The sequence below is a fragment of the Cyanistes caeruleus genome, chromosome 1 (genome assembly GCF_971803275.1).
Source record: "Cyanistes caeruleus chromosome 1, bCyaCae1.hap1.1, whole genome shotgun sequence".
Taxonomy (NCBI): domain Eukaryota; kingdom Metazoa; phylum Chordata; class Aves; order Passeriformes; family Paridae; genus Cyanistes; species Cyanistes caeruleus.
Genome location: NC_141701.1, coordinates 24,506,102 through 24,520,230, shown reverse-complemented (window position 1 = coordinate 24,520,230; position 14,129 = coordinate 24,506,102). Strand labels below are relative to the sequence as shown.

General features: G+C 39.9%; 2 long non-coding RNA genes across 5 annotated transcripts in view; one reads left to right on the top strand and one right to left on the bottom strand.

The window, feature by feature from the left end:
* Window positions 1-4,802, top strand: part of LOC111924548 (uncharacterized) — a 68,291-nt gene extending 63,489 nt beyond the window's left edge. For 2 of the 3 annotated variants that reach the window (XR_015284928.1, XR_015284929.1), the window contains 2 exons: window positions 19-220; window positions 3,060-4,802. This is a non-coding gene — a long non-coding RNA (uncharacterized LOC111924548). Of the gene's footprint in view, window positions 1-18; window positions 2,795-3,059 lie in introns of those variants that run through there. The other variant, XR_015284927.1, reaches the window with a different exon arrangement.
* LOC111924547 (uncharacterized) overlaps window positions 1-14,129 on the bottom strand; it is a 64,537-nt gene that overhangs the window by 43,264 nt on the left and 7,144 nt on the right. The window contains exon 3 of one of the 2 annotated variants that reach the window (XR_002861698.2): window positions 12,655-12,833. The exons of the other annotated variant lie outside the window; for it this stretch is intronic. This is a non-coding gene — a long non-coding RNA (uncharacterized LOC111924547). Of the gene's footprint in view, window positions 1-12,654; window positions 12,834-14,129 lie in introns of those variants that run through there. 2 annotated transcript variants of the gene reach the window in all.

Below are 14,129 nucleotides of genomic sequence, written 5' to 3'. Positions count from 1 at the left end.
TGATGTCTCTTTTTGCAGCTCTGGCTTGCTCAATGAGGGAAGATGCAAAACCTGAAGCTTAAAGACTGAAAGCTCTGAGTTCACACTGTCTGGGAGTTAAGTCCTATGCTGAGAAAGCAAAAGGATCATGGGAACACTCTCAAGCCTGACATCAGAAGTGTGGTATTCAGCATCCCTCCCAAAACTGACTGCCAAGACTCCTAGTTTCACGCTGGTGGAGGTAGTAATCAATGGCAAAAAAATGGGGAAAGTGTCTGTGTGAGGGAAATATTAATATCTCCAGGTACTGAATTCCATTTTGCAGCTGCTTTTTGAGCCAAACACAATCTCTGCATTAGCATTTTGAGCAGAACCACAAGCAGAGAATTGCAAAAACCTGGTGTAACTGTAATATAAGCAGGAAAACTGCTTCCAAACCCATAGCAGTCAGAGGGGATTTCATTCACAGTATTTCTTTTAGAAGATTAAAAGCTATTTTGACTATATTTTAATATGTTTATCAAAGAAAAGATACAAATCCAACAATAACAACCCAAATTTATCACAGATGGAAAATGGGAATCAAAGGATTTTGCATAGAAATCTGTTGAAGTCAGGTTCTGTTTAGACAGTAATTCCTGCAAATAATCAAACTACTTTCTTCTCCACTTTTAACTTGAGCTCTAGACGTTGGAAGCCATCTGTCATTGAATATCCAATGCAAACAGAAAACAATCCTGACCGACTTGAACCACAAATACGTGGTTATTTCAGTACATATCAACAAAAAAAAAGCATTGAGGTCAAATAATCCCAAGACTATTTCACCACAGAAAGACTACACAACCACTTAGACATTTGTAAGAGTGTGTCTGACAAAGTACAGATGCAGTTAAGATGTAAGGTTGAGTGAAAGCCATATTTTATATCAAAATTTATCCATTACTGCCCAGGAGGGTGTGCAAAGGAGCATGGGGGGCTCCACTTCCACTCATTCAGGAACGGTTGTGATCAGTTAAGCAACAGGGATCATGCCTTGACATCTTTTAGGCAGGAAAGCAGCAGCTACATTAACTCAGAGAAATTGTCTGTCTGTCTGTCTTCTCAGAAAGAAGTGAGTCTGGTACAGAAAGTAACCATCCTGATCGTACAAACAAGCTAAGGAGCAAGGCCTGGGGGTGAGGGGGCAAGCACTGGCTAACAGGGCCTGGGCAGACCCTGTGGCTGATCCCTGGCACCACACACCACACCAGGGCTCACCCACAGGAGGGCTCTTCCCACACAAACCCCACAGAGGTATCACAGTTTCCCATTTTTCAATTTTATACCAATACTTCATAAATACTTTGGCTTTGTGAATATTTAATTTATGCTTAAATCATTGAAGAGTAATTTCAAGGCAATGAAATAGAAGGAAAGGCTAAAACTCTGTACAAGTGTCCTATCTTGCCAGCACACTCCTCATAGTACCCAGAGGGAAGCAATGCAGAGCCCCACAGAGCCTGGCACTGAGATAAATGTCCTCTGATGGCCAGTGACAGCCCCATCAGGCTCTTTGGCCTGCACTAGCATGCTAGAGAGTCACTAGCACCCATTAGTTCTCCAAGGCATCGCTCACAACAACACTGTTTGAAAAACCTGTATTTTCCACAAAGAGAGAAACAGAGTTTGACTTCCTAATACTGCAAAGAACAGCATACAAGTAGAAAACAGCAAATGGTACAAGGAACAGAAGCAGAAAGATTTTCAGGCCATTGAGTAGAGAAAGATAAAGTTGCTCAGTCAGAGGCAAAGCCAACAAACTGCCTGGAAGAGCCTGAATAGTCATTCTGGGTGGAGGTGAATACTGCAGCCCCCACTGCTCCAAACTGCTGCTAGGACAGAAAGAAAATATCTTGATGAGGATAATTGAAGTCTGATCTAATGGGGCTCAAGGAACCTCCAACACCACTGTCTTGAAAACAATCTTATGGGAACTCTTCATGTAGCACAAAAAGCAAAGCAAGTGATCACATGTAGATGCAGATCGCAGCTCTTCTCTTCATAGATTATCTACTAATAAAAAATAGGTAGGGAAAGTTTTTTTTAAAAATATTTCATTTACAAGGAAATTTAATTTTTTGCCTTCAGACAGCTTCTTTTGTTTCCCAAAGGAGGTACTACAGGTACCCACAACCTAGACATACCACAATTCTATTTTTTGTTTTCAGAGTATCAGAACACATTTAACTGTGAAAATAAACCTCTCAAGATGAGAAGTCATCAACATTAAGCATATAACAGTATATAACATGTAGTATATGGTCTATTATCATGTATATACAAGTGGGGATTAATGAGCTAAGCACAGCCTCACTTCTTAGAGAAACCTCCTGTCACTTAAAGAGAGGTTGAGATCTTCTCTGGTAACAGGGCTCTGTCACACCTGTGCCTATCTCCCACCTTCCATTGCCCAACTAATGGCCTGTGTTACACTTAAATGAAAACTGGCACTTGAATAGGAAATGTGAATATCAAACACTTTCAGAAAGCCAACTGCAAACAACATGAGATCATCCTTATTTTCTCACAATCCACCTGGCCAGAGCCTTGCCATGTGTGAGACACAAGGAATCAGACTCCCTGATGACAACTTGGTATCCCAGGGAGATCCAATTGAATGCTAAGCTGATACAAAACATAAATAAGTTAGGCTTGTTCAACAAACTGAAATATTGTAATTAAAAAATAAAAACAACAACTAAGTAGTTTGTTGTTGGTTTTTGTTAATATATATTTTTTCATTAAAAATAATTTCTGAAAAGTTGCTGAATAAGATACTGGTTTTCTGGGATTTTTTGAGGGTACTAAAAAAAAGAAGGAGAGAGAAAAGAGACATATTGAATATGGGGCTGGAGAGGGAAGTCATGAGAGAAAAGCATTGCTGGGAGCTGACAGATTTGCTGACACCTCTGCTAGCTTGCCAGGTGAATCAGACCACAGAATATTGAATTAGTAAGATTTATGACTGGGAATTTGAGGAAGTTACCTGTGATACAAAAGACATTATGTGAATGAGATCTCCTGTGTTCTATCGACAGAAGGGTATAACGAGCTGGGAGCCCGGCTCCCCTGCATTGCCTTTCTGGAGATGCTCTCTTTGACTGACAGCTGAGCTGGAGCCAGTCAGCCACAGGGAAAACAAGGGCAGCACACTCCCAGAAGATACACAGCCGTCTTCTGTGTGAAACTTTCTGAAACTAAAGAAGTTGAAAAGGGAGGAGAGGGAGAAGTAAAATAAGTATAAACTTTCCTTCTCCCCTTCCATCGTTAAACTGGCATATGTGCACACACACAAGCAGAGGAGCCTCAGAGTCATTCAAACACCTGGGAGGGCTGGAGCAAAGTTCACAGAGTCCACATTTATTTACCCAGCATCTGCTGCAAGAAATACAAGAAAGCTCCATCAGCATCTGGCAACATGAAGAGCTAACAGGCTACTGTTTTCATGGAGGTTTACAAAACACCGGAGCACCACATACTACTCCCCTCTCCCTGTGCCAACCGGAGTGATTGGTGGCTCTAAAAAGCCAACCAAAAATGCCACCTCCCCAGGGCAACCCACAGGCAGCACGAAGGTGCCACAGCTTTCTCTACGGAGCCTTTTCCAAACCCATTTCCTCTGTGGGCAGGTGCCATGCCCAAAGCAGAGCAGGAGGCTCCTCTGCCAGCCCCCGCAGCCTCACCGATGGGAAGAGCACAAGGAGCCCATTGGGCTGTGGCTTCCGCGCCACATCCTGCACTCAGCAATAAGTGGGGCTTGGCTGATAACATACTGTGGGTTTCACCACTCAGAGCAGTTTACAGCAGTGTAATTATTATCTCCATCTTATTGACAGGGTTTTCATTGCTAGCCACAGGGACTGATCAGGGACAAAAAGATCCATCTTGTTTGCACCAGCACTTATGCCATCTCTAAAGTTGCAGGGGATACAGCAGGCTCTCTGAGCTCACAATTGCACATGCAGAATGCAGAGGGCTATCTGCTTGCTTTACAATGCAGTCAGGTGCTTCCACAGGTTTATAACCACATAGTTGCATTGAAAGGGTGCATGGGATCTGAAAAGACACTGGACAGCCTGCTGATAACTTTCATCTTAACTTCAACAACCTCTCCTTGCAAATGTGTGTAACTGTAAAACTGTTTTCCCAAACACTCAAGTGTTACAGCTACCAGCTAGAATGCACCTGAATGTTTCATATAAGAATAAAATAAATCAAATTTTCCCTTTGAAATTATATTTCCATTACAGAACCTCTGCAAAAAAAATTCTTAGCAGATATCTGTGAAATTGTCTTTTACAATGTAACATATATAATGACACTTTTTTGTGCAATGGCACTGAGCAAATACTAACAATGCACAGATGTGAATGGTGCTGTGAACATCAGTGCTGTCCCTTACAAAAAAAAAACACATGAAATACTGTGTCTTCATAAATCTTTTGGGTTTTATGCATTGCTGCCATTGGAAAAACAACAACATATTGAGTGGTGCATTTTGAGACAGAATGAGTTTAGTCAGTCTACCTAACTTAGCTGAACTTCACCGTATGCTGATCTGAAGGCCGGTATCTATCACCCCACTTTACGACGTGCAGTACTGCCAGCATAACAAGGCAGGCAAAAGGGAGGAAATGTGTTTTAACCACAAAGTGAGAGATGTTTTCCTGATTTATTAATAGTTGTGCTGCATCTAATGTATTTTTCTACAAGAAAAGTCACACGCTCTTCTTTCTTTTTAAAATAAAAAAATTGTTCCATTGTTTCTGTTGTTCCAGGAAGGTGTAAATACATCGTACCCTATTATTTTATGTTTTAAAAAGGTGACCTATACTTTCCATTTCAAATGCGGTTTCTTTAATGAAAATATTGTAATGTCAGTCCATGCAAAGCAAATGCATATTAATATGCGTTTACATCTGTCTCATATTAATATTCATGCCTGAATCCACATCCCTACACAAAGCCAATTTTCTGACCATCTGTGTGATGGCTGGTGGATGCAATGAATAAATTTTATTTGTGAGGGGAGTGATAAATCATGTATCTTCCGTTTTTCACCCACAATCTCTCCTCTTAGGTGCTAAAATGTTTTCATTGTGGTTAAGAATTGTTAAGAAACCAAACTGATTAACCCCTTAGCACATCAAGTAGCTTCATTTGTCTGGTGAAAGTCCTCAAAAATCATGCAAGGCACAATATGACTGAGAAAGTGGAACTGCAGTTTTATGAGGTTTAATTATTTAAGTTCTTGAATTATTACTGTCTCGGAATCCCACTCAGAGTTATGGTAGACACCAATTTTCTCATACTGATGCTGAGGAGTACCTTAGTCTGCAGTTGCAGGGGGCTTATCTTTGAAGTCAAATACTATTCAAAGACCATTGCAACCAGAACTTCAGCAAAAACTGTTTCACATGGCTTTCTTAGTGTTAAGTAACTGGCTGGTTACCAGCCAAAAAAACTGCTAAAGCCCCAACTCTACACCAGCTTCTGAGTTTCCAGAATAAAAACTGACTCTGACTTTTTCTGCAAAAAGAAGTTTGCTGCTAAATTCCCAAAGGATAAATTTTGACCTTGGTTACACCAATGTCTACCCAGGGTAACTTTTCTGGTAGTGAGAACAGCTTTTTACTAGAGGGTTATTCTCAGACAGTTCATAGTGTAAATGTAAGACAACTGCACAAAGCCAAGTGTAATAACACACAGTTGTAGAGTGCAGATAAAAGAGGAATAGACACTCAGCTAAGCTTGGGATCCAGGCAGCTGCAAGCCTGGGAAGGTGATTAAAAAGTCGTGTCCCAGCCCTCTCTAGCCCAATCCACACTTTTTGGTTGATTGGCTGGTTGGTCTTTTGAACCAGACCCCTAAACACAGACATTTGCTCTTACTCAGAAGAACAAAGTCTCAACAGGCTCAGCCCTGTGTCCTGCCTAAGCACTGCTGTAATTTCCTAAGATGGTACAAGAGGTGCCATGGCTTCCTCTCCCTTGGGCAAACAGAGCACACCTGGCACAGAGCAGCAGCAGCACTGGGTTCATCTCTGAGCACATCAGCCCTGGCTGTATACACTGAAAAAATGCTGCAGTAAGTAGTGCCAACACCAGTCACCTTAGGCATGGTTAAAGTGTTTGCTTGAATAGCAAGAGATTTGTGTTTTGTATTTTTCCAGTCTACAGTGCTCAAACCATGGCTGCTATCAGCCCAAGGGAATTCCCTACCCTTCAGGCTGCTAACTAGTCTTTTTTTTTCTTTTCTTTTCTTTTCTTTTTCTTTTTCTTTTTCTTTTTTTCTTTTTTCTTTTTCTTTTTCTTTTTCTTTTTCTTTTTCTTTTTCTTTTTCTTTTTCTTTTTCTTTTTCTTTTTCTTTTTCTTTTTCTTTTTTTTCTTTTTCTTTTTCTTTTTCTTTTTCTTTTTCTTTTTCTTTTTCTTTTTCTTTTTCTTTTTCTTTTTCTTTTTCTTTTTCTTTTTCTTTTTCTTTTTCTTTTTCTTTTTCTTTTTCTTTTTCTTTTTCTTTTTCTTTTTCTTTTTCTTTTTCTTTTTCTTTTTCTTTTTCTTTTTCTTTTTCCTTTTCCTTTTTCTTTTTCTTTTTCCTTTTCCTTTTGAATCAGCTCTGCTGAAGGACATATATGCACATACAAATTTCAAATCAAAACATGTTTTTGCCAGTACTAGAGTAAACTATTTTGTCTTACATTCTGCAGTGAAGTCAGCTAACTGAAGTTATGGTGACACTATTTGGCATGAGATACAAAATCCTTTCCTTAAGGATGGACTTGGCACATTTTTGTAAATACAGGTTACAGAACCAGCAAAAAGGGGAATTTTTTTTTTCTCCTAATGTAGGTCAAATCATGTCAGCAACAAATAACCTACTTCTACCTTGACAATCCAACCGTAGGTAGTTTGAAGATTATTGTGTACTGAACTGGAATGTGAAAGAGGAATTGTGAATGAGCTTCACACTTCATCAGCATAATTGGCAAGAAATTATTTGTAGTTCAAATAAAAACATACAATTGCTAAAAAAAAGAAGCTCAAATGGTACTACAGAAAATAAGCAAGTCTGTCAGTCAATCACAATTTCCACGAAATCGGGTTTGTGAGGAAGTTCTGTGTGAAAATGTATTTATGTCTAATATCCTTTTGTCTTAGTAAATGGTGTTCTATCTACAGCACAACATTAAGGGAAAACTGGGCATTTCTAGAGACTGCAAAATCCAGAGGTTTGAATCTTTATTTCTTCATTCCTTTCCATGAGACAAAGGCAGGACAAAGAAGGAGGTGGCAACTTTCATCACGACCTTGCCACTCTGGGCCAGTAGTGGCCCTGAAAGATATTGCTGTTCTCATGGGCGTCGAGGGACCTATGAGAAATGAGCTAAATTTCATCAAAGTTCCCAGTGGAAAGCATCTGTATTACAGATACAGCCAGGAACTAATTGGTTTCCATGACTAATGAAATTCATATGGAAATATTGATCAAAACACTCCCCTTAGGTTTCTGTTGAAAGTGTGTAAAATAAAGATATTAATATAAATATGTCTAATATTTTATATCGATTCCAAATAAGTTTAAAGCATAAAAATTGAATTGATAGATGTACATGAGCAACCTGGTCTAGCTAAACATATCCCTGTCATTGCTGGGATGCTGGACTAGGTGACCTTTAAAGGTCTCTTCCAACCCAAATTATACTATGGTTCTAGGATCTTTTACCCACTTGGTAAAACAAAAAACTTTTCAAAACTGTTTTTCTCTTCTCTTATTAGTTTACTTAATCACTGTATCTGCTGAAAGACATTTAAAATTTCTTATTCACAAAAACAGCAAGGTAATAAAACTTCTGATGTTCAAAAGGGCTATTCACTTGCCAGAAGATATGAATGTTTATAGATGCTTTATTAGGCTGTGACCTGAATTATTATTGTCACTTTTAAGATTGCAACTGGCCAGCATAAAACCTTTGTGTGCACAAAGGGTGCAGACTGAGCCATCAGAAGGAGCAAGAAAATAAACATGGCTTGCCTAGCTTTCTGTCGCTTCCCGTTTCACATCCTCCACACATTTTAACTAATGGGACGATCAGCCAGAAATTTTAGAAAGACAGAAATCAATTCTGCAATCAGATGGCTCCCCAAATCAAGCCTAAAGGGGAATTTTCAAAGTCCCTGCAGATCCACTGTAATTGTGCTGAAAATAGATAAAAGCTGCAGAACTGCCATGGGAAAAGCCCCTGGTACCGACATGCTCCCAGAGATCCCAGGAGTGCTCTCAGTTCCAAATGCCCTCTCTTTAGTTACCCTGACATTCTTTTTCCACAGTCCCCACATCCAAAAAAAAAGAAAGAAAATGGCAGTATCCTTGTATGTTCTAAGCTTCAAAAGACCATTTGTATCTAAACACCAATAAAAGAATTATTTGCATGTTTCCAGGAATGCCAAAACAGGAGAGGTTTTTGCCTTCATGCTTTGGGCAAAAGGCATATGTACACTGTTATTCCCTCCAGGACCCTCTCAGCAATTCCAGCACCTCTCTGTGAGACTAATTAGAAGAGAAAACAGAGAGGAAGCTGGTGTTAGATCAGAAATTCAAGCCTGAGTCAGAGAGCTCAATTTTGTTATTCCCATTCTTAGTGCAAAGATGGGACAGAGCAGGCAGCAAAGCCCTGCTTATACTCCAAACACTGTGTTTGTGTCTCCTTTGGTGCCAAGGCTCACAGCAGTGCTCACAGAGGCCATGAGCTGGAGTTCCCACCACATGGAAAGCCAGCTGGAGAGGGAGCTGGTGGCTGCCAGCTTGGTCAGCGTGGTCAAGCAGCACCTCAGACCCTACAGCACTGGACAGTGAGGCCAGGCTGCAGCCACAGAAGAAGGAAAGGAGCATGTAACAGTAAAATAGCTTCTCTCAGAACAATTGCATTTCTTTATAGTCTTCCTCCTCCCCAATATCCTTGTGGGCTGTTAGAGTCTCCCTGGAGAATGAATTTTAATGTTAAAAAAGCCTCTGGCGGATAATGTGCGTATAACACTTCCCAGAGGAGCTGCTGCACTTGGAGCACTAATATCCATCCTGAAGGCTGAAATCACTGACAAGTTGAGCTAGGTGCTCTCTTCTGGCATGAGCTCCCTGCCAACCCAATGCCACTGTCTCCTGTCCAGTGTGATTGGTATCTATGAAGCTGCCCTCGGGACTGAAAAGACAGCTGAGAAGTTCAGAAGTCAGTTAGCTGAGATAAACTGCTAATTTAATGGACTCATTCCAAGTAAACTAAGCCTACTGTGGGAAGGAGATTTTAAAGAGCAACCAGGAATTCCTGGGTTCCCACCAAACAGGTGCTGCATGAGTGAAATGAAAGACTCACTGATGGGAGGATAGGTTAAAGGGAAAACTCTCATTGCTTTTCCTAGGTTTTGAATCCAGTCTTTGCTAGGGCTGCACAGGTAGAAATCTGCAATCATTCCTCTGTAAGTCTCCAGTATAGGATGCATTTCTGTGAAATAATGTTTTAACAGCAAATTTTATGGCAAAGAAGTTGGAACACACTACTTCATCTACATTAAAACTTTTTGTGGAGTCTGAGTATCAACAAACTTCTGCCAGAAAATCTTTTCCAGCAGCAGGATAAAATATCTAGTCAAACTGGAAAAAAGATGCTGGCTCTGCATTTGTAATGGGGATACCAGGAATTGTGCAAAACTCCAGCTTCCAGATCTGCTCTGTCTGACTAAAAAAAACACAAGGACTTAAAAGAGCCTTAGAGCTGAATTTTTCAGAAGGAAATCTCCAGGAATTGAGCATCTCTGCTTGTCTCTCTAAAGATGCTTCAATCTCTATTAAAAAGCTGAATATTCAGAAATGTGAAATGCTCCTTCAACTGGCGCAGGAGGCACAGCCACGTGGTCAAGGCTCTCTGCCAGTAACCTGGCACCACACATGGATGAAGGTGAGCTTCTCCCAGGCAGGTATAGTGCCCTAAACACCTTTCACAGCCACAAACATATATCTCTCTTTTCCCAGAAGGAAAAAAACTTGAAAAGTTTTTGTTGCTTCCAGAACAGAACAGCAAGCTCCTTTTATCTGCAGAGGTCTTTCAGGCCAAGACAACCAAGCAGCTCACAGACATGGGTTTCCCTTCTCACATCCTCTCACCTCACCACCTTCTCACCAGGAGATTCTTCCTCTTGGCATCCTTGCATCTTCTCTCCGTCATGCTCTTTTCACTTCTGTGCTTCTCCTTCTTGCTGTTTGATGTTTTCATCAGCTCTAATGCACAGTAGGTGAAGGATGAGCATCACCACCTCCCCTGGGCTACCACTGGCCAGGCCTGCTGCAGAAAGGAGCCCTCTGGCATCCTGACCCTCTGCCACAGCTCTCTCCATCTCCAAGGGACCAGAGCTGAGCAGCACCCTCATCCACCCTGCCCCAGCTCTTCCCCTCAGCCTTGGCTCACACTGGTGTCTCAGGCAGGGTGTCTCTCCTGTTTATCACATAAGTACAAGGAATATGAAGGAATAGTGATGTTAAAATGTTGCTGCAAATTAGAAATCATTGGTGTTACACTAGAACTATTTCCTGAAGACATACCAGCATGCAGGATTGACCTTGTTCTCACTGCTAAGGTAGGCAAATGTTAGGTCAGCACTCCTGCTCTAGTTGAACAGTGGTCAGGTAACATACAGGCTGGTGAAATTTTGCAAATAGGCAAAATTTACTACTAAAAAAGTCATTTTAAATTAAGAAAAGGGTGAAAATTAATAACGCTTGTCTGTCCATGCTCAAGTTTTTAAAAAACACCTCCTCCTCTATCAGAAATTCTCAAAATGGTCATCTTGCCTCAGCCCATTTTTTTCTTCCAAACCATTGCCAGTTTTCTTTTCCATCTCCTCACCACAGGGGCTCTGCAAGTGAGGACACTGAGCCATCAGTCCAGTTTATTTTGACTGTCCTTAGTGCTGTCAATTCTGAGAGCAGGCAGAAGCTTTCAGATAGAAAGTGTCACCATCAGAAAATGTAGAAAAACAGTTCATGTAAATAACAGAACTCAAAAGCCTTTCAAAACTGCTTCTTACCTGTAGGGAGATACCAAGCCTTTGTACCCAGCTATGATCTCTGCAAGATTTCCAATTTTTTAAATAAAATATTTCTATTCTTGCTCGAACAAACTCTTCATAATTTCCCAAAAGTGGGAAACACTCAAAGTCCCTCTTTCTATTCTCCAAACCAACTTAGTTATTTTTCCAGATCGTGTAATTTCTCAAAGATGGCAGAGTAAATCTGATCAACTAATTAACCCTTCCCTCTTTCACCAACAGTCACAGTTTCTACAGCATAAAACCCATATTTCTGTCCAGGGAATTTAATTTCACAATGCTGCATTAAATCCATGGAGACAGTTTGGAGAATCATAAACTCTTAAAACTCTAAAACCATTTAAACTCAGTCAGACACAGCCTGGGATGGGGATTCTCAGATGAGGAGCTCCCTTTAGTTTCTCTTACTTGCTGGACCAATGCCCACCTATGAGCCAGCAGAAAACCTAGTTTGTAGTTACTTCATCTCCAGATGATTATCTAAAGAAAGCCCAATCAGCAAAATAAAACTGAATTTTTAATTCAAAAGCAGAAAGGTTTGCACTTTGAGAAAGGCTGGGTTATTCTTAGGGAGTGTCTGGAAATATAGTCTTTATTTTAGATGGTCCTCATATCACTTCACTAGTTGCAAAATTATACTAGTAAGAATCAGTTCTAGAATGAGAACACTTCACTTTTATTTGTCAGTATAAATGACCTCCTTAGTACCCTGATTCTGACAGATTTGGGGTTTTCAGCTAACAACCACCAAAACCTGTCTCACTGGCAATGAGCAATGATGTCCTGAATAATCACAGGAACTCATTTATCATTAAAACATCATATCTCAAAATCAGTTGCCATATCACTTGGCATGAAGAAATAATTGTATTATATTTAACCCCCCAATAACTCAGCTACCTAAGTCATTTCCAAATTATACATTTCCCTTTTCCTAAGCTTTCATTAGACTGACAAATACCTGTGTCGCTCTGTGAGCTACAAGCTCCTTGGAAGAAGCATTCTTCCTTGCATTGTTACTGCCAGCTGATGGCAGAAGCAGGATGAGTGATTTGTTTGCTTTGTGAGGCTGGCTTTCATTGTCCTGAATTCAACACTAACATCTTGCTAATCCTGCATTTAAATCTACGGACACTAATGCGCCCCTTTTTGGATCTCCTCGCTGTAGTATCAAAGGCTTAGAAGGGCTAACAATAATTTCTCCATCTGTAGGGTTCAAAAAAAACTGAGGATTAAAATCTTTGCAGTGGATAGGTTGTAAATTATGTATTTCTCTGGACATTACTATGAGTAATTCTGCTTTACTTGGAGTGCTATGATCCCAAGTCAGAAAAAGATTAAAGGATTAATTTCCTTCTTGATTCATTATTCCATGTTTTGTTCTTTTTTTTCTTATGTTTCTACTCTGTTTATGTACTAAAAATGTTTTATTCATGGATCCTTATATAATTTTCCATGACCGTGGCACAAGACACATTCACATGCCTTGACGTTTCAAATACACATCTCATTTTATAGTTTAGGATTACACAGACCATAATTGCATGGTATTCTTTTATTCTGATGGTATGACACCAAAACAATTATAAGTACAAATTCAAATTTTGCAGCATAATACTTTCATGTTACAACATATCCAGATGGAAGACTGGTTACTCTATAAGGCTCTTTTTGGGAATGACTTCTGCCCAGAGTTTTTCATTTTTCTATCTTCCATATCTAGAAAGTTAAAAGATAGAAGTGGGAGGAGGAGAAAATACTGTAAACCCACATCAAAATTTTCAAGGGACTATAATATATCTCATTTGCAGCTTTTTCATCACAATGCAAATTTTTATCAACATGAAAGTTATTTGTGCCCAGGTAAGGATTTTCAGTGCAGTTGGAATGGCACAGGATTCTTCTGCAAAGCACTCCTGCAAATGTACAGATCCAGCATACAGCAAACCCTCTAATTAGTTCTTGTACATTGTTGCTTTCTATTCCAGTTTGCTGGTAAAGTTAAGGGATGGTGTGTGCTTGTGTTGAATACATTAAACACTTTGTTCTGATCAGATTCTATGCACATTTCACAGAGGAAAATACATCTGCTCCATCAGTGGTATAAAGTGGGTATTTCCTCAGGGGTGTGTAAAGTGTATATAAATCTCTGCATCTGCCTGAGATTTGCATAGATGCTGGAACATAGGTCACTTGTGCACTTAGTTTTCCCTGTGATCTGGGAGCAATGCTGGTTAGCTCTCAATGCTGCAGTGAGATCACAGACATTTTTTGTTTACATGTGTAGAGCTTTATTCTGCTGTGCATAAGGCTCTGTGCTGCATTCCTGCTTTTTACATATTTATAATTAAAAGCTTCCTTTGTGTAGGTTTGGTGTTCATGCACTCAATTAGTTTCATGTTTTATGTTAAATTAATAATTCACATATTTTGTCTATCAATGACTCATAACTAGTCTGTAGGTTGAAAATATTTGTCACAGAAAAGCCCCCTTTTGTATAGCCTATTGTCTCACATTAACTCACTTTTTTCTCAAGAAATTCCCCCTGCAGCAATCCCCACTGTAAGCCATTAGCTGTGCACATCTGCCCACTCTAATGACCACTCTAGTGTACACATACCTGACTGCCATCTAATTTAGACATCACCCATAGGACACTAATACGAATGTCTCCTGGGCCAGCTAAGTCCTGGATTATTGACTAGCTACAGTTATCACTTCATTTGGTCTTTGGAGGTGAACCAAGTGCACCTGAGGTCATAAATAGGTCAAATGATTATACAGCTTGTGAAGGATTCAAGTATTTTTTGTTGCCCTAACAAGAACCAAAAATATACTTTCTAATTTGTTTTGACAGGGGATCCAATTGCTTTGCCTTTATGCAATGTCCCCTTTGTGTAGCTATGAAAATGCAGCCAATTAGGCATAAAATTCTTTTTTCCGTATGAGCAGCAAGTTAAACAAATTGGTGCCATTTAAAATTAACATGGAAAAAAGAAAGAAAATTGGTTCCAT